Raw genomic sequence first — 26,533 nt, forward strand, 5'->3', positions numbered from 1 at the left:
CAGGGGCCTTGGAGTGCCACAGTGTCCCTCCTGGTGTTTAGTACTTCCTTCAGCACCCCTACGATGGTGCCCAGGGTGGAGCTGATGGTTCTGAGTTCCTCCCTGAAGCCCAAATACTGTTCCTGCTGCATGCGCTGGGTCTCCTGAAACTTGGCCAGGACCATTGCCATCGTCTCCTGGGAGTGGTGGTAGGCTTCCATGATGGAGGAGAGGGCCTCGTGGAGAGTGGGTTCCCTTGGCCTGTCTGCCCCCTGTCGCACGGCAGCCCTCTCAGTTCCCCTGTGTTCCTGTGCCTCCGTCCCCTGGACCGTGTGCCCACTGCCACTGCCCCCAGGTCCCTGTTGTTGTTGGGGTGGTGGGTTATCCTGGGATCCCTGTAGTGGTGGACACACAGCTGATTGATGTGTCCTGGGGACAGAGGTATGGACCCGCTGGTTGGGTGCTGTGATGGTGTTTTCAGAGGGGGGAAGGTCTGTGGTGGCCTGTGCCAGTGTGAGGGAACCGACTGTCCTGAGGCCAACGATGGTCCGGGCTGGTCATCTAGATCCAGTTGGACAGAGGTGCTGGCATCACTGTGGGCCTCTTCTGTGGGTGGAGTGGACATGTCTGGACCCTCCTGTCTGGTGACGTTGGGTAGTGGTCCTGTAGGGGTGTAAAGGCATGATTATTGCATCTGTGTGTGTAATGGTGTGCAATGGGTGGGTGACCGTGTACCCCAGTGCTGGCATTCCTGTGTGGGAGCTTGTGTGATGATGGTTTAGGGGGGTGTATGGGTATGTGCAGTGGGCATGCTTTAGTGATGGGTGTCCATGCGTTCTTGTTGCATGCAGGGCTTGGTGCTGGGATGTGTGGTTTGTGATAGTGGGGCATATGTGAGGTGTTGGAGTGATGGGGTGAGGGTGAGGGTGGGGTATGTGATGGCATGCAGGTAGGGTGGGGATGTAATAGTTAAGATTTGACTTACCAGAGTCCATTCATCCACCAACTCCTGCGAGGCCCTCAGGATGCAGAATCACCAAGACCTGCTCCTCGCATGTTGTTAGTTGTGGGGGAGGAGATGGGGGTCCGCCGCCAGTCTGCTGAACCGCCAGGTGGTGTCTTGAGACCACGGAACGCACCTTCCCCCGTAGGTCTTTCCACCTTTTCCTGATGTCCTCCCGATTTCTTGGGTGTTGTCCCACTGCGTTGACCCTGTCAACTATTCTTCGCCATAGCTCCATCTTCTTTGCAATTGAGGTGTGCTGCACCTGTGCTCCGAATAGCTGTGGCTCTACCCGGATGATTTCCTCCACCATGACCCTGAGCTTCTCCTCCGAGAACCTGGGGTGTCTTTGCAGTGCCATGGGGTGGTGTAGGTAATGTGTGGGGTGGAGTGTGTGGTTTATAAGTGCGGTGATATGTAGTGGTGTGTTGTGTGAGGTGCGTGGAAGTTGTGTGGGTGATGGTGTTGTGTGCCTGTGGATGCTAGTTTGTTGATGGTGGTGTCTCTCTCTGGCCTTCGTTTGTGAATTTTGGTCGTAGGGGTTTGTGGGTGATGTGGGTGTGTGTTTTATATTGTATTGGGTGTGTGGGAGTGGTATGTGTATGTGTATCAGGTGTTTGTATTTCGAATTGTCCATTGTGGCTGTGTTTTATAAGAGTGTGTGCATTTTGAGCGCAGTGGTGTGTACTGCCAATGGAATACCGCGGTTGAAAGACCGCCGCATGGATTCGTGTGTCGTGATAGTGTGGGCGTATTTCTGTTGGCGTGACGGTGGAGGATTTGTTTTCGCCAGTTTATCACTGACCTTTGGTGTGGCGGACTTGTGTGGGTGTCTGAATTTTGGCGGATTCCAGGCAGTGGGTCATAATGACCGTGGCGGATTTCTGCGGCTGCGGCAGTGTGTTGGCGGTCTTCTGCACAGCGGTAAGCGCCTTTTACCACCAATGGTGTAACGAGGGCCATTGTTTTTTAGATGAATAATTTACTCATGCACTTGCAGGCCCCTATGCCAAGTACCACATACAATATAATACCAATAAATCAAGTGTTATACATATTCACAAAAGCATAGAGCCTCTATCACTCCAAGTGACAGAGCCACTAGATATTTGTTCAGTCATTTACCCATTTAGAAAGCTATGGAGGTATTTAAAAATACCAGCAGAACTACTATAAAATCTCATAGCACTTCTGCAGGTGCTCTCCTACAACCACTGAAAAATATAGGGAGGTAGTGAGATAATCTTGAAATTTATTCAGTCAAGTACTGCTTTAATCATGGGTGGGTCCTGCAACTGCAGAGTATGTGTGTTCTCTTTCACTGCCCAGTCAAGTTGGTCTCTAAAAGTCCTTTGGCAGGCTTTAGGCCTACTTTTTAATAGAAATATCTGATATTTGAGACATGCTAGAAGTGTAATATTAAGCATGGTGGTTTATAGTTGAGTGATTGAGAGATGTGCTTTTCAGTTTTATAAACTTGCTCATACACTTGTAGAACTGTTATGCACTCACTTCATAGAGTACGCAACTCATAAAAGACTAACATGTTTCCAAAGCTTTAATGTTCTGTCTCACCGACTCATAGTGACACACAGACTTAAACATTCACTCACATACTCTGAAACTACTTTTGTATGCAGCACTATCATGGGCAGTTCAAGACATACTCACACACCCATCTACTCTCTAAGATAAGCACTAAGATATTTGTTGAGCCACTTGCATATCCATTTATAAAGTCACATAGGTACTAAAACAGAGTCACATACCGGCACATTTACTGTAGCATCTTATAGCACTTCTGTAGGTGCTCTCCTACATTCAGTTAGAAATATGGGGAAGCACTGACATAGTCTTGTCATGTATGCAGAGAAATACTGCTTTAATCATTGGTGAGGCCTACTGCTGCAGAGCCAGTTTGTGCACTCTTATTGCCCATTCAATTTAATCTCTAAATCTCTTGACAAGCCTAAACCCACGTTTTAGTAGACATAAGTCATGTCTAACATATCCTGTAGGTATACCATCAAGCATTGAGCTTTGTGCTTAGGTAATAGAGAGATATCCTTTTCAGTATTAGAATCTTATTCATTCACTTGCAGACTCTTAAATGAAGCACTATGTAGAGTATATCACTCATAAAGGAATAGGCACACATGTTTCAAGAGGATAGATTCTCTGTCTCACCCAGTCACAGAATAACACAGATACTTCTATATTCACTCACGTACTCAGAGTGCAATTCTATTATGCAGCAGTATTAACCGCATCTCGAGAGAGCCACATACCCTTCTATTCCCTAACACAGGAAGTGAGGTATTCATTCAGCTACTAGCATACCCACTTATAAAGCAGTAGAGGACCTAAAACAGATAGGGCTACATGTATCAAACTCTGGATTTGTGACTGGCAAATTGCAAGTGAGACCAACTCACAATTTGCAAGTCGCAAAACAGGATGCAAGGAAGTATCGCAATTCCAATTTCAGTTTCACTGCGGAGTCGCATACACAAGGGTGTGGCCCAGACTCACAAAATGCGACTGTGTCGCAATTTGCGAGAGGGTGCCAAAAAAAACAGAAGAAAACACACTTCTTGGTTCTGAGTGATGACATCAGAACCAGGAAGTACCCCCCATGGAACTGGGAGGAGTCTACCCAGCACAGACAGCAGAGGCTCACCTAGCTGAGAGGAGCAACTGCAGCCTTGGCAGCACAGACCAAGGAGACACCCACTGCAGGGAGGAAGAGGAAACTGAAGTTTTCTGATAAGGAGCTGGAGGTCCTGACTGAGGAGTGCTGCCTGCACCACGAGGTCCTGTTTGGCAAGGCAGCAATGAGTGTCCCTGACACAGAAAAAAAAAGATCTGGCTGGACATTCAGAAAAAGATAAATGCGATTGGAGTCAGCCATCGCACAATCGATGAGGTCTGCAAAAGGTGGTACGAGCTCAGGTCAAGGACCAAAGAAAGGGTGGCAGAGCGGATGAGGGAGGCAAACCGAACTGGTGGAGGATCATCCACAGTACCTCCTCCTACAGCCATTGAGAGCATGGTGGAGACCACCCTGGAGCCAGAGGCTGTCGTTGGAATTGGGGACTTGGACAGTTCTGCACCGGGAACATCCAAAAGTATGTAGCAAATCTTACTTATTTACACCATTCATTGCACCATACACACAACCACAGTACACAAAAGCATGCATCATCCAAATTTGTTCCATGCGTTTATTGCAACCTACAGAACAATGCATTATGGGCAAAGTAGTACAGTAGTCCAACTTTTGAGGAATATTTATTTTGATACACCACACATATGAGAGGCACTGACAGTGCATCCTGTGTCCCACAGGTCTCCCACAAGTACCTACTGATGACCCTACTGTGCAGGGAGATGAATCTGCCACCTTCACCGTAGACAAGGCAGCCAGTGTATCAGCAGGGGAGTGCATGACGACACCACTTGTCCACCATGCACGAGATACCACCTAGGAGACAGATGTGGACACTGAGACAGGCAACCTGACACCGGGGCCACAGATGAGTGTGAGTCAGCCACATAAGTCAGCTGGGTTTGGGCGGAGACGGTGACATCAAGCACAGTCAGCAGGTGAGGAGGATATCACAGGGGAACAGTTCATAGGACTGGAGGCCTCCTTACTGAGCAGTCACCGCCTGCAAAATAAACATATGCGGTTAATGAACAGGAACCTGCACAGACTGCAACAGACCCCTTCACAGGGTTTTGCCAATGTGGACTCACATTTCACCACCATGAACAACATGGCAAACCTCACCACTGCCATAAATGACCTGTGCAGAGAAATGGTGGTGGATAAGGCCCATGCAAGGCGCAGAGAGCGCAACACTGCTGCACGTTTGGACCGGCTGAGTCAGTCGATTGGCCGCCTCGCAACCACTACTACCTGCCTGTCCAGGCGCACTGTAACGCTACAGGCGGAACTTGGGCATTTTGCTGGTGATGTAGCAAGGGGACTAGAGTGCATCAGTCATGCAGTGGACCTAATACAGACCACCCATGCAGCACGGGGCACTGGTGATACCCCTCAGGATAGTGAGGACATCTCCAGCATTAGCAGTGTTTCTGCCTCAGATGCACGCATCCTGCGGAGTAGCAGTGCCCACCAAACATCAGGTGACCAACCAGGATCGGGCCATTGTGGCCATAGTCGCATGAGGGTGTGAATTTGCTAATCTGGGAATTGCCTGAGGCACATGATGTAAATGTGTCAGACATTGTAACAGTTTATGTTTTTATTGCTGTATAGACATCAACAGTTCATCATTACACTCCTGAAATTAAAGGGAATTTTTGTTCTTGCACAACCTGGCTATTTGTGTCTTACATTTGTGAGTGCCGTAACTGTTGCCACGTGCCTGTCAAAGTAGTGAGTTGCAATGTGGTCATGTCTCTGTCTGCCCTCCATTGCGATGCTATCATCCCCAGGCTCTTGTTGTCGTGGCTCTTGCACCTCATCCTCCGAATCTGTGCCATCTAGGGTGAGATGTAGCCCACATCTGGTTGCTATGTTGTATAGGATGGCACATGTTGCCACAATTTTGCATGCAGTCTCTGGGGCATACTGGAGTGCCCCTCCACTTTTGTGCAGACATTGAAAACGTGACTTCAACATGCTAAACGTCCTCTCAATGACGGTTCTGGTTCACCGATGTCCAATGTTGTTGTGCCTCTCATTCTGATTGGCAGGCGTTAGATATGGGGTGAGTATCCATGGCCTTTGAGCACATGCACTGTCACCTGTGTAACAAAAGAGCAGATATGAGCAAGGCTTCACGTGGTTCTGCAGTGACATGTATTGAAGACATCAGTGTGTACTACACAGTACCTAATAAATATCCTTCGCCAAACTCCCCACGTTCTAGGCGTTGGTGTATCCCACTGTGCCTGAATATGTATGCATCATGTGTACTCCCTGCAAATGTAGCCACTATGTCAGTTATTACATTATGGGCATCACATACCACCTGGATGTTGAGTGAATGAGTACCTTTCCTATTGTGGAACACATATTCCAGATTTTCAAGTGGGCAAATGGGCAAATGGGTATATGTGTCCCGTCCACACACCCTATTACATGGGGAAAGTTGGCAATTCTGTAGACGTCCAACTTGCTGTTGTGAATTTCCTCCTTATTCCTGGGAAGGTATATGTGTCTAGACATGTGTGCGAGTATGGCGTCTAAGAACCGTCTAAAGAATCGTCACAGGGCACTTTGGGATACCCCACCAGCAACAGCAATCACCCCCTGGTAGCTACCCGAGGACAAGAGGTGCAGTGAGCAGAGCACTTGCACATGTGTGGGGATGGAGCAGCTGCGCAAAGTCTGGCGTTCTAGTTGTGGTTTCAGCAGTTCAATAATCTCCAAGATAACTGTGCTGCTCAGTCTGTATTTGTCATATATTTCCTCCTCAGTCTGTTGAAATATGGTCTGCCTGGTTCTGTACATCCTCTCCTGTCTCCACCTCCTCCTCCTCTGCTGGGCAGCCTGGACTCTCCTCCTCCATGCAATCATGTAGAGTGCAGCCATTTTGAGAAACCCAGATGCCTTCTGGGTCTGCTTTTATACTTTGGTTCTGGCTACCACCCGTTTGGAATCAGTGCTAATCCGGGTGTTCAAAACGGGCTTTTTGCGAATATTCACAATTTGCGACTACCTTGTACATGCGGTTTGCGACCCGCAAATTGCGATTTCGTATTTGCGAGTAGCAATCTCAAGTCACAAATTTTGCAAGTCGGTAATTGGTTGCATCGCTATTTGGGACTCCGAAATGGCATTGGAACATACCATTTTGCTTTTTGCACGGTCGCAAATAGCGCTGCGACCAATTTGCGACTCGCTAAACTTTCGTACATGTGGCCCACAGTCACATAACGTCACATTAACTGTAACTCTCATAGCACTCCTGTAGGTACTCTCCTACTTTCATTAACTACTGACATAATATTGTCATGTATGCATAGAAATATAGCTTTAAATATGGGTGAGGCCTAGTACTGCAGAACCTGTATGTGCACTTTCACTGTTTGTCTCTAAAGACCCTTTGACAAATCTAAAACCCATGTTTCAGTAGAAATAGCTGTGACAACTTTTTATATTGCTAATTAACTAATTACAATATTTGACATGAAACTATATAATTAAGACATTCAGCTACCTTTTTTGTTACTTTTCAGAAATATTAACTATACAGAGTTACAATGCCATCAAATCAGTGAGAAAAGAAAGATACAGAGACAACAATACTATAGCCTAACAACTGAGAAACAAAAGGGGAAAAATACAGAAAAAGTGGTAAAGGAGAAAAGGAGAAAAGATCTGTTGGTAAGAGAACAAAGACATTTTTCTAAATAGAATGTGGTGAACTTGATAAATAGCTAAATGCAGTAAAGAAAAAACTATGTGTGAGATCAACTAAGAAAGGAGTAAAATAATATGATATAAGAAGTAAAAAATCCTACGAAGAAGGACAGAGTTTAACCAGAAGGCAGCCCCAGTTTAAGGAAATTAAAGTTAGAATATTTCATAGAAGAGTATTTCAGAACCTAATGAAACACATCAAGAAGTATACACAAAGGAGATAAACTGCCATGCAAAAGGAACAAGTTCAGGGTGTGGTTGATAAGGCCTTTACTCTGAAAACAAAGCTATTTATTCTGATTTTAAACAAAATGAAAACACTAGAGAAAATATTGCTGAGTATGAGGTGAAAAATTAAAAAGAAAACATTTGTCAATAGAACTAACTTTTGCAAAGTTTTCAGTGGTAAACTGAGACATACTTCTAGAACTGAGTGTTTCTTTAATAAATAGAGCTACTTGAACACATTAGTGCATTTAGTTGATGAATCTGGACAATGTTATGAGATGGAAAATGGTTATCCTATTGAAAAAGAGCTTGCAGTACCCAGAAATTTAGAGGAAGTCATAGCTGAAGAGGTACAGAGAAGGCATAAACAGGCCTCGGTATATAAGTGGAACTGTAGCAGTATATAAAGTGTTTGGCAGCAATTAACTGAGATATTGAGAAATGGTACACTAGGTGAAGTCATTGATTTAATTAATTTTCCAAAGAGTGATGAGGTACAATATTTGGTTATAAAATTTGATCAGATAGCTGATGTAAAAAGACTGGGCAATGTATTGTGTGGTTTTTACTTGTAAAAGACATAAATCTTGCGGCAAAAGTTGCCACTCTCTCAAGCATATTCTGTAACCATACATAAATCACAAGGCTTAAGTGTAGATACAGCTTTAGCTAATGTTGGGAGTTCTGTATTTAAAGAATGAATGTCATATGTAGCATTGGGCCAGATGTATCAAAAGGTTTTACCCATTCTGTGTCAATGGGAAAATGCATTGGTACATATGGCCCATTGTCCCAAATCAGAAAATTGTCTGGTTTGTTTTTAATTGACTTTGATTAGAAGCAGGTTAGTGCTGATGCAAGCTGTGTAAGAGAGTACAATCGGTTAGGCGTACTATACGCTCCTCATTTAGGCCAGTACCCTATTTGTGAGAAACATAAAATGTGTCCACAGCAGAACATTATAAAACAGTCTAAGGACCCTCAAAGAAAGAAAGGACAGAAGAATAACACAGAGGGTGTTAAGAAGAGTAAACTGGAAAATTGTTTTAAAATTGTAGGTTACCAGTTAGAAAACAGTTCAGGTGTTAACTGGTATGCGAATGTTGTTCTTAATGTTTTGTTCCATTTATCACATGTAATAAATCAAATTGAATGAAATTCGGATAAGAGAATGTGTTCTGCACTACATAATATGCTGCATCATTTAGTAGGTGACAGAAGTTTAATACATTCTTCTTCAGGAATATGACGTCTTTTGGATACATGTACGGGATCAATAACATATACTCGCAACACTCAACAAGATGCACAAGAATTTATTATGATCATCCTATAGTCTTAGAACAAGAAGTTAATGTTGACAATATATTTGGGATCATTTACAAAAGGAACCATGACTGTGAAGACTGCTCTTTCACATCTAGCACTTAATCAATTCTGAACAATTTCTCTACTTAACATTACCGGATTCTAAAACTGTGCCTTATGACAAATTGCGCAGAAATGCTAACCAAAATATGCCAGATTGGACGATGTGTCCACATTGTTTGTACAAACAACAGCAAAATACCTTATAGTAATGCTACAATGATGCAGAGCAGATGATTTCAAATTGGAAACTCAGATTACAAACTTCAAAGCTGGACAAATATCACTTTCAGGAAGAAATTTTACTATTTTGGCTATCATCTTTCTTGAGAAGTTAATACAACCTAAGGACACTACTCTGTCTATTTAAGGAGTGAAAAGGAATGGACAGAATGCAATGACATCTTCCTAAAATGCAAACCAAAACTTCCATTCAAACTACCAAACTTGTATCACTTCTTCTTTCATCCAAAGTTCTATGGAAGATTTCTGGTTAAAGATGTAGCACACTGTTTTTCGTTTACATGGTGTACCTATTTTTTTAACATTAATGTTTTAAAAAAAGATCTTCAAAAATCAAGAGCCCTTTTATGTTCCAGAAAGGAGTTAAGTTTTAACTCAATACAAGACTCACTAATTAAAGTATGAAATTGAATAGACATACTCCAACTACAGCAGTCTTTTCTTCAAACCAACAACTGCCTTTAAAACTAAAACATTTCCCCATAAATTACTCCAACCAAACTTCCATATCCTAATTGTGGGAAAAAAGTACTGTGTAGGATTTTCCGTATATGGCTCATTACCAGTTTAGATATATTTTGGCCTACCAGGGATGATGTTTTCAAAAGGATGTCTAAAATTGAAGAGTGATTCATATTTATTTGTGATATTGTATCGTAAGTAATACTTTTAAGATATGGTTGTGTCGATTATTGTAGTAAGTCTAGAAAAAAACACTTAATAATAAATTATAGTGAGCGCAATGCATAATGGTAGTTTGGGGTTTTCTTTACAATCCATTGATTGTTTTTTTCCCACTTTTCGAAGATAATACTTTATACAAACCATAGTTTACAGTGAAGGAGTATAAATGCTGAGAAAAGTAAAAAGTAAAAACTATATTTTTACTACATTGTAATATACTGATACAGTATAAACAATGTGTATTGTATGTTTGGGTAACTTTGAAGATTAAATACTAACACATGGGTACTCGCAAACATTTTCCCAGGGGCCATGAAGTTTGATGTGTTGTGTGACTCAGGGCTGCATTAATTCTATCAGCGTGGTGATCAAAGGGAAGAGGGGGCTTTGGATGGGCAGGGGTTACGGCGTTATGATGGGTGTAGGGGGCAGCATAGCATACATATCTACTGGCTGAATCACAGAGTATGAAACCAGAAAACCTGCCATTAATCCCGGTTTCCCCACTTTACCAAATTGTGTGATGCTAGGCAATTGTTTTAGTTCCCTTCTTTTTCTTCATTATTGCATGAAGTAGGACCTCACAATGCATGACTACAGTATGTACACTGTGCAAACCCTACTCCTGTGTTTGATGTAGTAAATTATGGAGTTGTTCCTGTATAATAGGAAATGAGGCCAATCAGAGAGTGCAGATAAGAACAGACCTGCCTCTTGGCTCACTATGGCATTGTTATCAAGGTGGGTGGAAGAATGAATGTTCTGAAGTTATGTTTGACATTTATCGCTCTAAAAAAATGTTTCTCCATGCACTGATAGAATTTGATGTACTAAGAGAAAATGGTTCTGCATGTTCATGATGTACACTTTTTGAATGTTTAAGAACCCTTATCATAGTTGTAGACATTTGCTGCAAGATTTCTTAAAGAATTAAAGTGTTCCTGCAATTAAGTGGTGCAGGACAACTTCTTTTTACTTTCTTTATCTTCAATAATGTTTAAATAAAGGATTGCCTGTTAAGTTAACATCTTTTTAACATTAGCGATGAGTCCAGTCAACAGCAGCCTCCTGCTACTGCTGGCCATGGGGCCGCATGTAAAGGTCAAAAGAGCAAAAGGGCTGCATGCGGCCCCCAGGCCGTACTTTGACTCTCACTGTGCTAACATATCTTTATCTTACTTTTCTTTTTCAATAGTGGCTGCAGAACAATGTTGTGAGATGCCTCAAAACACTTCTTGAACCACACACATATTGTTCAGAGATATCCATGGACAGTGTTTTTAAAGACCGAATGGTACATCATAATATAGTAATCTTTATTATGTGACTAGAACATTAGATGAGGACTGTAGAGTGTCAGAACAGGCCCTGACTTCAAATTCTCACCTACCCCAAAATCTATTGCATACTGCATTTTACATAATGTTTTAAAAAACCTTAGAAATTGACTGAAAAAACTGAAGGTTACAGAGATATTATACTTAGTAAGTAGTCACTCACTCCCCTATCCATGTATTTATGCACTCAGTTTATCACCCACACTCCACTCATACAGTCACCCATATACCACTCATGCACTCAGTTATTCACCCATACGTGTACTCATGCACTCGGTCACTTGCCCATACATGCACTTGTGCACTCACTCTATAAGCACTCATACACTCTTTCATTCATCCATACACCACTCTCACACTCATTAACTCATCCATACATGCACTCATGTACCTACTTCCTCACCCATACAACCATTCATTCACCTACTCACTCACCCATTAAATGCACTCATGCACTCACTTACTCACCTACACATGCACTTACCCACACAATCACCCATACAACACTTATACACTAACTTACCCACATATACATGCAGTCAGTTAATTACCTGTCCATGCACTCACACACTCACTCAATCACCGAGACACCACTCATACAATCACTTACTCCTACATGCCCTCTTTCAATCACTCACACACCCAGACATGCACTCATGCACTCACTCACCTACTCATACACATACTCATACACTCTTTCAGTCACCTATTTACCACTCATGGACTTACTCACTTATTCACCCACTCACTCACCCATAGAGCAATTTGTGCACCCACTCACTCACCCATACATGCCCTCATGCACTGACTTACTCATACAAACATGCGCTCCTACACTCAGTCAATTACCCATACACTACTCATGCACTCAGTGTCTCACCGATACACCACTCATTGGGGTTATTCCAACTTTGGAGGAAGTGGTAATCCGTCCCAAAAGTGACGGTAAAGTGACGGATATACCACCAGCCGTCTTACGAGTCCATTATATCCTATGGAACTCGTAATACGGCTGGTGGTAAATCCGTCACATTTGGGAGGGATTACCACCTCCTCCAAAGTTGGAATAACCCCCATAGTCTCATTCACTCATACAGGCATTCTTGCACTCACTCACCCATACATGCACTCACACACTCACTCACTCATACATGCACTCAGTCACTCACCCGTACACAGTGATTTACTTATTTAGTTCACCCAAACACACAGTCTTCGTTACATATATAGAAATGAACAGTTTATCCTTATTTCTAGAACTGTGTTTTTAATATTTTTTGTTACTTTAGCTTTATGTATTTTTTTTGTAAAATAAAATGACAACGAGGGGAATAAAAATTGTAATGTCAAAAGGAAAAAACAGTCCAAAACTATGGATGAAATGATAGCAAAAATTAAGAGGTGTGTAGCCTTGCTGCATCCAAAATAACATCTACACTCTGCTCACTAGCTGCAAGCGTGGTGTTACTGTCAAAGCAGTAGGTACCAATTCTCTTTATCTCTAGTTGCATCTGTTTCTCCATATCCCCTGGCACTCTCTCTCCAGCCATAGGCAGTGCAACCCTGGAGGTAGACCGATGCTCTCCATCTCGCTCAGTCTATGCCATTATAAAATTACTTTTATGATAAGTTTTCAAGTGGTAGAACGTATAAGTTGTGCCACATGAATATTTCTTGGCACTGCCCCACGAAAGAGTTTTATTGCACAATTTTGCAACTGCTTTTGATTCACCTGATGGTATGATGAAAAAAATCAATTCTATGCTTTGTTTTTTAGCAGGTGGTTCGCCATCAGGAGAATCTTCTGCTCCAGCTGGATTCTGCTGCGAGTCAGCCTCATGATGGAATTCCTCCTCCTCTTCACTTCTTCCTGATGCCATTTTATTTCATAAAAAATGACAAAATAAAGATTCTAACACAGTTCACCACTTTGAAGTAAAAGTCTATACTGAAAAAAGCTATTAAAATATAGGAGAACTCCAAGAGCGATCTTAACAGCAAACGCAGCAAGTGGAATCTTTGAGAAGGAAGAAAGACATGGGAACTTCCTTTGAAGGTGAATGAAAAGTGTCATCTCCAATCACATCTCTTTGTTTCCAAGTCACATGATCTTCGCAAACACCGACATCATCGCAAATACTGACATTGTCTTGAAAACAGAAATATACTTTGAGAGTGTATTATAATGAAATTTGCTAAAGAAATATGTTTCCACATTATATTAATAAACTAGGGATGTCAATTACTAATTAAAATATGTTTATATATATAAATGTATCACATTTTTAAAAACACGTTATAGTCCTAATTAACCACAACACCTGAAACTATGTATCGCAATGCATGTCATCTTCGCAAACAATCAAAACAATTGAACAAGTGGTAAAAATAGGGAAGAATACAGTTATTAATTTCAAGCAAATAAAACTATAAATTAATCATTGAAACTGTAATTTAATTACATAATCTGAATTCAATCAATTTTTAAATAAGAATAGCTGGTGCACCTTCTAAAACACATTATACATGTAAATAAAAAATATAAATACACAAACAAATGAAAATAAAAAAAGAAAAAACATATAACCCTTCAATCATCTCCTTATTTCCAAAATAGTGTGGCTACTGACAATGTTTTCAATACAAATCCACAACAAAACAGATAGTTGCATTGTGTACACATTTCTGTATCACCTTTATTTCTATACATATTTGAAGCAAGACGTGTAACTTAAACAATCTTTATACACAATATTTAATTTTATTGCAACCTCTCTTCAGGTATAAAAGGTCAACATGTTTCGGCCCACTCTAGTTAAGGGCCTCATCAGGACTAACGAAGAGAGAAGTACCTGACAAAAACAAAAAACATCAATTTACCTAAAGGAATAATAAAAAATTGTGGCAAACCTCCACTGTGTGTTCAAACTTTTTTGAAAAAACATTCAATATGTCACCACAAACTGACCTCTTCTGTAACTTGATAATTCCCATGCAGAGGTAAATCTTAAAGTGCAAAAAGTCCCTTTAAGTGACTGATGTGTTGTCCGGGCACTGCACTCCATGTGCAAATAATTAAAGTGCTACCAAATGTAGCACTGCATGCCAAGAAAATACATTTCTCTATACCTGATTCTTATTCACTTGAGTCAGTCTTAAGCTCAACCCGAACATGCTTCTTCCTAAAAAACAAATCAAATGCAGAACATCAGTTTAGGACCTCTGCTTTCCCTAGAGGCCAACATGTCCATACTCTCTATCCAGAAGAATTTTGACATCGTACTCGCATTTACTTTTAAGCCAAACACCACATCGCGGCTTTAAAACAGCATCTTGACATAAATCGCTGGGGTTCTGAAAGTCCTCCAAACTTTCACCCTGATTTAAAAAATCTCATTGATCGCCTGCGTTCGTATAGTGACCTGCTCTCTTTAGCATGAAATTCCTTTTGTGGCAGCCATCTTCGAGAAGGATTAAATATCCTTTCACCAGTCAGCACAGCGGCCATCTTGCTCTATGTTTCTCTCATTCGATACAGTCATCTTAACATAGATACTGGTTACCCTCAATCCTAAAAGCTTTTTTCAAAAATAAAACGATAAATCTCATCTAATACAAAAAACCTCCAATCTTTCAAATATACAATCGGGGGTTCTCCATGACCTCCGTACATCCCCGATCCACTATTTAAAAAAAAAAATCCTTTTGTAGCAGCCACCTTAGAAAGGGATTAGATATCTTGTTTCTGTCAGACTCTGCAATTATCTATTCTTTCTATGTGCCTCTCATCTGAAGCAGCCATAATTAAGGAATAAACTCTCTGATCCTATTGCTATTGAACACCCGTCTCCAGGCTCTCTAATCCTGTTATATTGTAACAAAGTACTATCAAGGCTTATGATAAAAAGGACTCCACCCATTGATAACATCAATATTTCTTCATAAAGCAGAAAAAAACCTTTTGTAACTCCTTTTGTGGTGGCAATCTTAGAGAAGGAATAAATATCCTTTCTCCATTAAGCACAGCAGCCATTTTTCTCTATGTTTGTCTCATCTGATACAGCCATCTTAATATAGATACTTTTTATTCCGAATTCTCACAGCTTTAATAAAACAATAGGTCACATCTAATGCAGAAAGACCTCCGATCCTTCAATTATGCAGTCGGGTGTTCTCCGAAACCTCTGTACTTCACTGATCCGCTATTTTTAAAACAAAAATCTTTTTATAGAAGCCATCTTAGAAAAGGATTAGATGTCTCTTTTCTATCGGAGAACTCTAAGAGTGATCTTAACAGCAAATGGAGTCTTTAAGAAGGAAGAAAGACATGGGAACTTCCTTTGAAGGGGAATGAAAAGTGTCTTCTTCAATCACATCTCTTTGTTTCCAAGTCACATGATCGTCGTGAACACAGACTTCATCGCAAATACTGATGTTGTCTTGAAAACAGAAATATACTTTGAAAGTGTTTTATAATGAAATTCTTTAAAGAAATATGTTTCCACATTATAATAATAAACTAGTGATTTCAATTACTAATTAAAATATGTTTATATATATATGTATCACACTTTTGAAAAACATGCTATAGTCGTAATTAACCACAACACCTGAAACTACGCATCGCAATGCATGTCATCGTCGCAAACAATGGCATCATCGCAAACAACGGCATCATTGCAAAAATTACCATTATATTTAAAAAATGATGTTGGTAATATACAACTGGAACTCTGTGCAGGCAATACCTACTTACCCAACCTGGCTGTCCCAATACCTATAAAATTAGCCCCATGTGATAGAGTTGATTGTGATAACAGAAACTTACATAAGGGTGTTATATGGAACTCCCTTCATAACTTCAATAAAGTCAAAAAGTCCATGGCTCAAACTACATTAGTAGAGCAATGGTACAACATCCACTGTCTCACACATTTACTCAATCACAAACTCACTTACTCACTCAGGCAGTAAGAAACTCATACACTCATTTAAACACCCACTAAGAAACTCATGCACCCACACGTGGACCCACTGAGACACTCATGTACCCACTCATTCATCCATTCAGACACTTATGCATCCACTTATAGACCCACTGATAGACTCATGTCTTGTCACCGACCCACTGAGACACCCACTAACAGACCACTCAAGCACTCAAGCACTCAGGCACCCATTCACAGACCTAGTCAAACATTCACACACCCACTCAGACCCACTGAGACACTCATGCACCCACTCACACACGTACTCAGATACTCATGCACCTACTCACAGTCCCACTCAGAGACTCATGCAACCATTCACAGACCCACTCAGACCCTCATATATTCAGTCATAGATCCAGTCAGGCAGGGATGCACACATTCACAGACCCACTCAGAGACTCATGCAGCCATTCATAAATGCAGTGTGGGTTTGGGTAGTTAGGTGGTTAGGGGGGTCGGTCACAGGGACTGGCCAAAGGCCACTGGTTGTATTACGTATAGTAATGAAAATTACTTTACGTTTAAAAAAAATCAAAATCACTGACAAAAACACAAGTTACAGGCATGTTACAGTTAGGAAATAGAATAAATAAATCCTTAGAAATTCACTGAAAAAAACAAAGGTTATAGGGACTGTTAGACCTGGCATCCTTGGCGTGGGCTCCACTGTCTTTTTTGCCTCTCTTTCCCATGTTTTGACTGTGTGCTGGACACTGTTTTTGCTGTTTTTGGTACTCTGGGCACTTTATCACTGCTGACCAGTGCTACAGTGCAAGTGCTCCTGTGTAGAATGTATGTGTAATTGGCTTTTCCATGATTGGCACATTTTATTTATTAGTAAGACCCTAGTAAAGTACACTAGAGGTACCCAGGGCCTATAAATCAAATGCTACTACTAGGCTGGCAGCACTGGTTGTGCCACCTACATGAGTAGCCTTGTAAACATGTCTCAGACCTGCCACTGCAGTATCTGTGTGTGCAGTCTTGCACTGCCAATTAGACCTGGCAAGTATATCCGCTTGCCAGGCCTAAACCTTCCCCTTTTTATACATGTAAGGCACCCCTAAGGTATGCTCTAGGTAGCCCCGTGGGCAGAGTGCAGTGTATGTTAAAGGTGGGACATGTATTGATGTGTTTTACATGTCCTAACAGTGGAATACTGCCAAATTCAGTTTTCACTGTTCCAAGGCCTGTCTCTCTTGCAGGTTAACATGGGGGCTGCTGTTAAATTACTTTTAAGTGCAGTTTCCTTTTGGGAGCAAATGGAAATGTGGAGTTTGGTGTCTCTGGGCTCACAATTTAAAAATACATCTTTAGGAAAAGTTGTTTTTTAAATTGTCAGTTTGAAAATGCCACTTTTAGAAAGTGGGCATTTTCTTGCTTAAACCATTCCATGACTCGCCCTGTTTTGGTCAGACTGACAGTTGGGCTGTTTGTGAATATCCTTCAGACAGTGACACAAGGGAGCTGTTGTGTAACCAGCATATCCCGATGAGCCATCTGAGTAGATGGAGGAGTGGTCACTTACACCTGAATGGGCTGTGCCTGCCCTGACACAATGCAGTCTCCAACCCCCGCTGTATGTCTGAGGCCAGGCCTGGGCAAGGCTGGGTCTTGTGAACAACAGAGACTTTTCTTTGAAGTTTTCCTACTTCAAAAGCAGAAAGGGGTATAAATAGTGGACCCAAAACCCCAAACTTTAGATTTCTTCAAGATCACTTCCAGATTCAAGAAGAACCTCTGCCAAGTAGAAAAAGAGCTGAAAAGCTGAGGAAAAGTGCTGCCCCTGCCTGTTACTGTGCTTTGTTGCTTTATCCTGCAGTTGCTGCTTCTGCCTGTGAAATGGGGAAAAAGACTGGAATTTGTTGCGCATTCCTGCTTTAAGAAGAATCTCCAAGGGCTTGAACTGGGCTTGCCTCCTGTTGTGAATTCTCAGGGCCATCAAAGACATCCTCTACCAGCACCTGGACTCACTGCTGGGACTCCTGGCCTGCCAAGTGGTGCCCTATCCAGTCTCTGGGCCTTGAAAGGTGGCAGAAGAAAGGCTAAAATCCTTGCACAAAACGCTATGCAGGGAAATTTTCGACGCACCAACTGCATCGACGCATCGCGGATGGAGAAACAACACAACACCCGCTTGCGGCTGCTAATAACGATGCAAACCCCACGTGGTTTTCTAACACCGTGCAACCGTATTTCTCATGCATCGTTCCTTGGCGTCAAAATCATCGTGAATTGGCTCGGATCCGAGGTGACCCCTCCGGAAATCGACACATCGCTCTCATATGAGGGAGAAAAGTGATGCATCGCCGAAACGACTAGAAAAGAAAACAATGCACAGCCACACTTGCGAGTAAGGAATCAACACATTGCTAACTTTTCGGATGCACGTTCGGCTTTACTTTTGGCGTAAACCAGGTATTTTGTGTAGAATCAACGTTTCCATTGTTTTCTATGGAGTATGACTCTTATTCTTTTGAAAAATCATATCTTGACTTGTGTATGTTGGATTTGTATCATTTTGGTCTTGTTTGATTCAGATAAATATTGTCTATTGTTCTAAACTGGTATGGTGTCTATTTGTAGTGTTTTCACTGTATTACTGTGTGTGTTATTACAAATACTTTACACATTGCCTTTGAGATGAGCCTGAAAGCTTCTGCCAAGCTACCAAGGGGGTGAGCAGGCGTTATCTTGAGTGTGTACCTTCATTCCCCTAACTAGAGTAAGGGCCCCTGCTTGGACAAAGTGCAAACTGACTGCCAACCAAAGACCCCATTTCTAACAGGGACGTTATAGTTAGGCTCACATTTGACTCATACAAAACAGTGAAATTCAGCAGTTATAGATATCTGAGCTAACTGTCACTTGTACCCATATAATGCGCTGATTATGACCTCACATATTACATCATTCATGACAAGGTCAGTGACATCACTGATCACATCACTGATGACATCATCTACACAGCAACTCACACACCCACTCATACCACCATACAAGCTCACATACATCCACTCACACACAAATACTCACATATCAATTCACACACCCATGAAAGTGCTGACACACACACCTACTCACTCACTCACATAGCCACTGACACAACCACTCACTCACCGATGAGACACTCATGTATCTATTCAGAGTCCTAAGCAGCTATCCACACACTCACTTACAGACCCATATAGCCACTCACTAACCCACTCATACATCCATACAAGCACTCATATAACCACTTACAGACCCACACAGCCACTGACACCCCCACTCACTGACCCATCCATCCACTGACACCCACTAACTCACCTATACAGTCACAGACTCACCCACTGAGTCACTGATAATGTCACTTGCACACCCAGTCACTCACCCATACAGGCGGACACATACCCATGCCCTCACCCATACAGCCACTCACATACCCACTCACTTGCCCATGCACCCACTCACATAATCACTTACTCACTGATAAACGTACTCAGACATCCACTCACTAGCCCATACTGTCACTGACACAGCCAGTCACTTATGTACACGGCACCTCACTCACCCATACACTCACTGACTCACCCACTCACTCGCCAATACAGTCATTTACACACCCACTCACTCAACCATACAAGCATACACACCCCCACTCACTCACCTGTACCGTCACTCACACACCCAGTCACACAACCAATGCAGCCAATCATAAACCCACTCACTCACAGATACAACTACTTACACATTCACTTACTCTCCCATACAGTAACCGACTCAACCACTCACTCATCCATTTAGCCACTCACAGATCCATAGAACCACTTACACTCACTGGATGATGTCATCAGCGATCTCATTTGAGATGTCATCAGTGCTGGCGGTCACCGGTAGGTATTTAGTTATAGTTAGGACCACGTTTCAATGTGTTTTTTGACTTGCATATATCTTTGGCACTGTTTGACAAATCTTCAGGAATTGTTTTTTTTTTAAAGTGTGCAGGTGATTCTTGTTGCACACAGAAATTTTGGGAGTGATCTGTCAAGCAGGTGCCATTAACAATGGGGGTCACAAAAGTTGCGCTTCCCATATTTAATTCCCATAGGACCTTTGAACACAACTACAGCCCGAGCCACTGAACGGAATTACAATAAATTTGGCGGAATGCTAGCAGGCGCTACGCAGATTGTGCTTCTGGGTGTTTGGTGAACATTTGCTCAGTCGTTTTTGCAATATTAAAGAGAAAATACATTGGTATATCTGAGGTTGTGAATACTTCTCGAATAATCGTGAATGCATATGCATCTAGATGTGCTGTAACTGTCTGGTCACAACCTGAACAGAAAGTTGCAGCCTCCAGTTTAAGGTCCCGGGACATTGTCCCCGGACCTGAAAAACAAAATGAAAAGTTGCATAAGGGGGTCAGGGTTGAGGTACCCTGACCCTAGGGGTGTGATATAGGGGTGCTAAAGGGTCACATTTATGGGTTTTAAATTATTTTTCTTCACCATGCGCAATATTTGTGACTAATCAAGATTAATCGAGATTAATTGCGATTAAGCAAAAACAAAAAAATAAAACATTTACAGACTCATTCATACACTATTTCATTCACTCATACATGCACTGAGAGACTCATGAGCCCACTCACACAGCCAGTCAAACACTCATACACCCACTCATAAACTCACACACCCACTTTCAAACCCACTCAGCCAATCACGCACCAACTTACAGATCCACTGAGAGCAACAGGCCCTGTGGTCAACCCCCACTACGGTGCACGGTTGGGTGGTTAAAAGGGGTTGGCTGCAGGGCCTGGCCACTGGCCAGGCCCTGTGATCAACCCGAACATGTACGGCTTTTAGTGATTGGTTTAATGTATAGTAATTAGAATTACTTTACATTTAAAAACCATAGAAATTCATTAAAAAAACAAAGGTTACAGGGACATTATATTTAGGTTCTGAATTTATTCATACAAAACCATAGAAATTCACTAGTTATAGATAGAGTTATTTCAAGTAACTATAACTCGTGCCCTAAGGTATCTATAACTTGCGACTTTGCCATGCACAGATAATTACTCCACATAATATATCATTGATGACACCTTCTATGGCATCTTTGATATTATCACTGCAACATTTGCATTAGAAGTATTGATGAGAAAACTGTGCATGAAGAGTTATAGTTCCCTTAGGTCATGGTTATAGTTAGTTGAAATAACTATATCAGCTGAATTTCTATGTTTTTTTATGGGAAAATTCATAACCTAACTATAACGTCCCTGTAAGTTTTGTTTTTTTCAGTGAATATATATAGGTTAGTAAATACAAATGATACTTCTTTAGTGCAGCAGATTTTGCAGTTACATAAATAATTTTCAGAGATACTTGCCATAAATCTTTCAGTCAACTTCCTAGATTCAATAAAGTGTTGGTTGTTGGGTATCCTCAGCCTCTAGTATCTTCCAATACCACAGCACCACTCCTTTCTTTGGTTTATCTCTGCCTCTGATTAGAACCTCATACACTTCGCCATCCTCCTTGGTCCATATCTGTGAGGTCCACCAAGACTGTATCTGCAGGTCCCTAAACCTAACAGTTCACCGTTTATCCTTGATGACATTGTTGACCAGTGCATTATATCCTACCCATCTCCTAAGTCCCCCTAAGAATTAAATCCTGTTGTCTCAAAGGCCAACTGAGTAAGTGTGTCAAACATTCAGGTTTTTAAAGTAAGCCCCAGATTGGCATCAAGTGTAAATAAAGAATGTTGAAAACCTGTCTTAGATAGACCTATACTTTTAACGCTACTACTGAAGTCTTCAGTCTCACTTTCTTAAAGTATTTTGGGTTCCCAAACTGATACAGAAAATACATTTGGCAAAATTACTCAGCATTGCCACATATAGGCCCTCATTACAACCCTGGCGGTCGGTGATAAAGTGGCGGTAATACCGTCAACAGGCTGGTGGTAACTACTGCCAAATTATGACCATGGCGGTGAGAACTCAGATAGACAGCCACTTTACCACACCGACCGCCAGGGTGGAAACAACAGCCACCACGGTGGTAGCCGCCAACAGCCAAGCGAAAGTCAATGTTCCGCCCACCCTATTATGAGACAGGAAACCGCCACCTTTCCCGGGGCATTACCAATGACATCAAAAGCCTGGCAGAAACATTGCACAGAAGGAAAATGACTCACCTGTGGAGACTCAGGGAACAACCACGCCTCCATGGAGCATGAGTTGCATGTCTTCCCCATGCTCTTCTACGTGCTGCTCTAGTACGAACACCAACGAAGGCAAAGACGACCAATGTGAGTACTGCCGCCTAGCACACGGGGGGAGGAAAGAGAGTGATACACACACGCAACATACACACACCCACCCCAACACCATACACACATACAGCTGCAGTAATAAAACATATTTACCCCATATCCCTGAGGAATAATGCAAGGACAACAGGAATTTGCAAAAGTGAGTGTAATAATAACAACACAGTAGAAATACGATAATGCAATGTAATGGTATATACATATGTACAGGTCAAGGAACACTTCCCAGTCCTTATCGTGCGTGGGACACAGGGCCACAGGCCAGAGTCCAAGGCCCCACTTGTCACCTACACCAACATGGAGAGAACACTGCAGGAACATTAGCTGGAAAATAGGAAGGCACCTCAGGGGCATGGGGAATGGGGTGGCACCTCAGCCGGCAGATGGAACATGACCACTGGTTCTGGAGGGGGCAACATGCCCTGTGCTTGGTCCTGGGGAGTGTAAAACCACAGTCTCTCAAGTGGGTGACTTGCTCATATGCTCTGGAGGAGGCAACATGCACTGAGCTTGGTCCTGGGGAGTGCAAGGCCACAGTCTCTCAAGTGGGTGACTTGCCTGCATGCTCTTGAGGGGGCAACAGGCCCTGTACTTTGTCCTGGGGAGTGCAAGGCCACAGTCTCTCAGGTGGGTGTCTTCCCCACAGGTTCTGGATGGGGCATCGTGCCCGGTGCTCTTGATCCTGGGGAGGCTGGGGTTGGTGGCTGTCTTACCCACTGGTTCTGGAGGGGGCATTGTGCCCTGTGCTTCTGATCCTGGGGAGGCTGGTTTTGGTGGATGTCTTACCCACTGGTTCTGGAGGGGGGATCGTGCCCTGTGCTTCTGATCCTGGGGAGGCTGTGGTTGGCGGGTGTTTTAACCACTGGTTCTGGAGAGGGCATTGTGCCCTGTGCTCTTGATCCTGGGGAGGCTGGGGTTGGTGTGTGTTTTACCCACTGGATGTGCAGGGGGAGGGCCACACAGCAGCCATGGAGGCAGAGCTACATGCCGTCCGCCAGCAGTGTCGGCTGCTCCATTGTGGTGGTGGTGCTGCCTCAGCCGCTGGTAGGGGGAGGCTCCAGCCCATCCCCTGCAGCCTCGGACGGCAGCCCACTGGTGGTGGTGGTGCTGTTGGTGCTGGTGGGGGGAGGCTCCAGCCCATCCCCTGCAGCCTGGGATGGTTGCCCACTGGTGGTGGTAGTGCTGCTGCTGCTGGTGGTGGTGGGGGGAAACTCCTGCCCATCCTCTGGAGCCTCGGACAGCTGCCCACTGGTGGTGGTGGTGCTGCTGCTGGTGGTGCGGGGAAGCTCATCCCCATCCCCTGCAACCTCAGACGGTGCCCACTGGTGGTGGTGGTTTTGCTGCTGGTGGTTGTGGTGGCGGGAAGCTCCTTCCCATTCCCTGCAGACCTTGGATGGCTGCACAACCATGGTTGGTGATAGGGGCTCTGTCTGAGTCCCTGCACCAGGCCCCTTGTCCTTCCTGTCTGCTGGTGCTGGCTCCTTGCCCTTCCTTGCAGCAGCTGGGGCTGACTCCTTGCTCTTCCTGGTAGCAGCTGGGGCTGGCTCCTTGCCCTTCCTGGAAGCAGCTGGGGCAGGCTCCTTGTCCTTCCTGGCAGCAGCTGGGGCTGGCTCCTTGCCCTTCCTGGCAGCAGCTGGGGCTGGCTCCTTGTGCAGGAGGCTGGCCTGGCTTATAGTGAGTACCTGATGTACACCTTGTGCCAGGTCCAGTTATCCCTTGTTAGTAGATAAGTAGTGCTCTAGCAACTTAGGCTGCTAGAGGTAGCTATAGCAAAGCAGCTTAGGCTGAACCAGGAGACTTGCAAAGCTCATACTATACCACTTATATCATATAGCACTATATCATAAGAATCACAATACTCAGAGTTACTAAAAATAAAAGTACTTTATTTTAGTGACAATGTGCCATAAATATCTCAGAGGATATACTCCCTTAGGAGGTAAGTAAAATACACAAAATATACATACAAACCAAAATCAGGTAAGTAAACAGTTAGAAAAGTAGTGTAAACGCTGTAGAATACAATAGGATGCAATGGGCCTAGGGGCAACACAAACCATATACTAAGAAAGTGGAATGCGAACCACTTAGGGACACCAGGCCTAGTGTAGTGTGTAGAGGGTCACTGGGAGTGTAAGAAAACACTAAGGTGTCCAAGATACCCCAACCCAAGACCCTGAAAAGTAGGAGTAAAGTTACTCTACTTCAACAGAAACACACTTAAGTCGTGATGGGAGATTCTGCAAAGACCACAACTGACTGCAAAACACTGAAGACGAATTCCTGGACCTGAGGACCTGTAAAGGAAGGGGACCAAGTCCAAGATTCACGAAAGTGTCTGGGGGGCAGGAGCCCATTAAACCCTGGATGAAGGTGCAAAATGGCTGCCTCCGGGTGGAAGAAGTTGAAGATTCTGCAACAGCAGAAGATGCCAGGAAATTCTCCTTTGCACAGAAGATGTCCCACTGCGTGCTTGAGGATGCAGAAAGACCGCAAACAAGCCTTGCTAGCTGCAAACGTCGCGGTTGAAGTAAATGGGTGCTGCCCGGGCCCAGGAAGCACCAGGAGGTCCCCCTTGGAGGAGGAGACAGAGGGGGCACTCAGCAACACAGAGACCCCACGCAGAAGCACGCGGCACCCACAGAGACACTTGAACACGGGTTCAAGAGAACTGAGCAGGGCGGTCATCTCAACACTAAAAAGGAGGGTCCCACGAACCTGGCGGTCAACTCAGCGAGTTGAGCAATGCAGGACGGAGTGCTGGGGACCTGAGCTATGCTGTGTACGAAGGATTTCTTGCAAAAGTGCACAGAAGCCCTAGCAGCTCCAGTTCATGCAGTACACAGGATTACTGTCTGGCGTGGGGAGGCTAGGATTTATCTCCACCGAATTTGGACAGATGGACCACTGGACTGTCGGGGTCATTTGGATCCAGCTCCTGTGTTCCAGGGACCACGCTCGTCACGATGAGAGGGGACCCAGAGGACCGGTGAAACAGAAGTTTGGTGCCTGCGTTAGCAGGGGGAAGATTCCGTCGACCCACGGGGGATTTCTTCTTGGCTTCCAGTGCAGGGTGAAGGCAGATAGTCCTCAGAGCATGCACCACCAGGAAACAGTTGAGAAAGCTGGCAGGATTAGGTGCTACAATGTTGCTGGGAGTCTTCTTGCTACTTTGCTGCAGTTTTGCAGGCATCCTGGAGCAGTCAGCGGTCGATCCTTGGCAGAAGTCAAAGAGGGAGATGCAGAGGAACTCTGGTGAGCTCTTGCATTTGTTATCTGAAGAGAAGCCCACAGGAGAGACCCTAAATAGCCCTCAGAGGAGGATTGGCCACCTAGTCAGGTAAGCACCTATCAGGAGGGGTCTCTGACGTCACCTGCTGGCGCTGGCCACTCAGAGGCCTTCATGGTGCCCTCACACCTCTGCATTCAAGATGGCAGAGGTCTGGGACACACTGGAGGAGCTCTGGGCACCACCCCTGGGGTGGTGATGGACAGGGGAGTGGTCACTCCCCTTTTCTTTGTCCAGTTTTGCAGCAGAGGAGGGGCTGTGAGATCCCTGAACCGGTGTAGACTGGCATATGCCAGGAGGGCACCATCTGTCCCCTTCAAAGCATCTCCAGAGGCTGGGAGGGCTACTCCTCCCCAGCCCTTAACACCTATTTCCAAAGGGAGAGGGTGTAACACCCTCTCTCAGAGGAAATCCTTTGTTCTGCCTTCCTGGGACTGGGCTGCCCAGACCCCAGGAGGGCAGAAGCCTGTCTGTGGGTTGGCAGCAGCAGTAGCTGCAGTGAAAACCCCAGAGAGCTGGTTTGGCAGTACCCGGGGTCCATGCTGGAGCCCCGGGGATGCATGGGATTGGCACCCCAATACCATATCTGGTATGGGGGGACAATTCCATGATCTTAGACATGTTACATGGCCATATTCGGAGTTACCATTGTGAAGCTACATATAGGTATTGACCTATATG

Source organism: Pleurodeles waltl, chromosome 2_1 (genome assembly GCF_031143425.1).
Source record: "Pleurodeles waltl isolate 20211129_DDA chromosome 2_1, aPleWal1.hap1.20221129, whole genome shotgun sequence".
Classification (NCBI taxonomy): Eukaryota; Metazoa; Chordata; class Amphibia; order Caudata; family Salamandridae; genus Pleurodeles; species Pleurodeles waltl.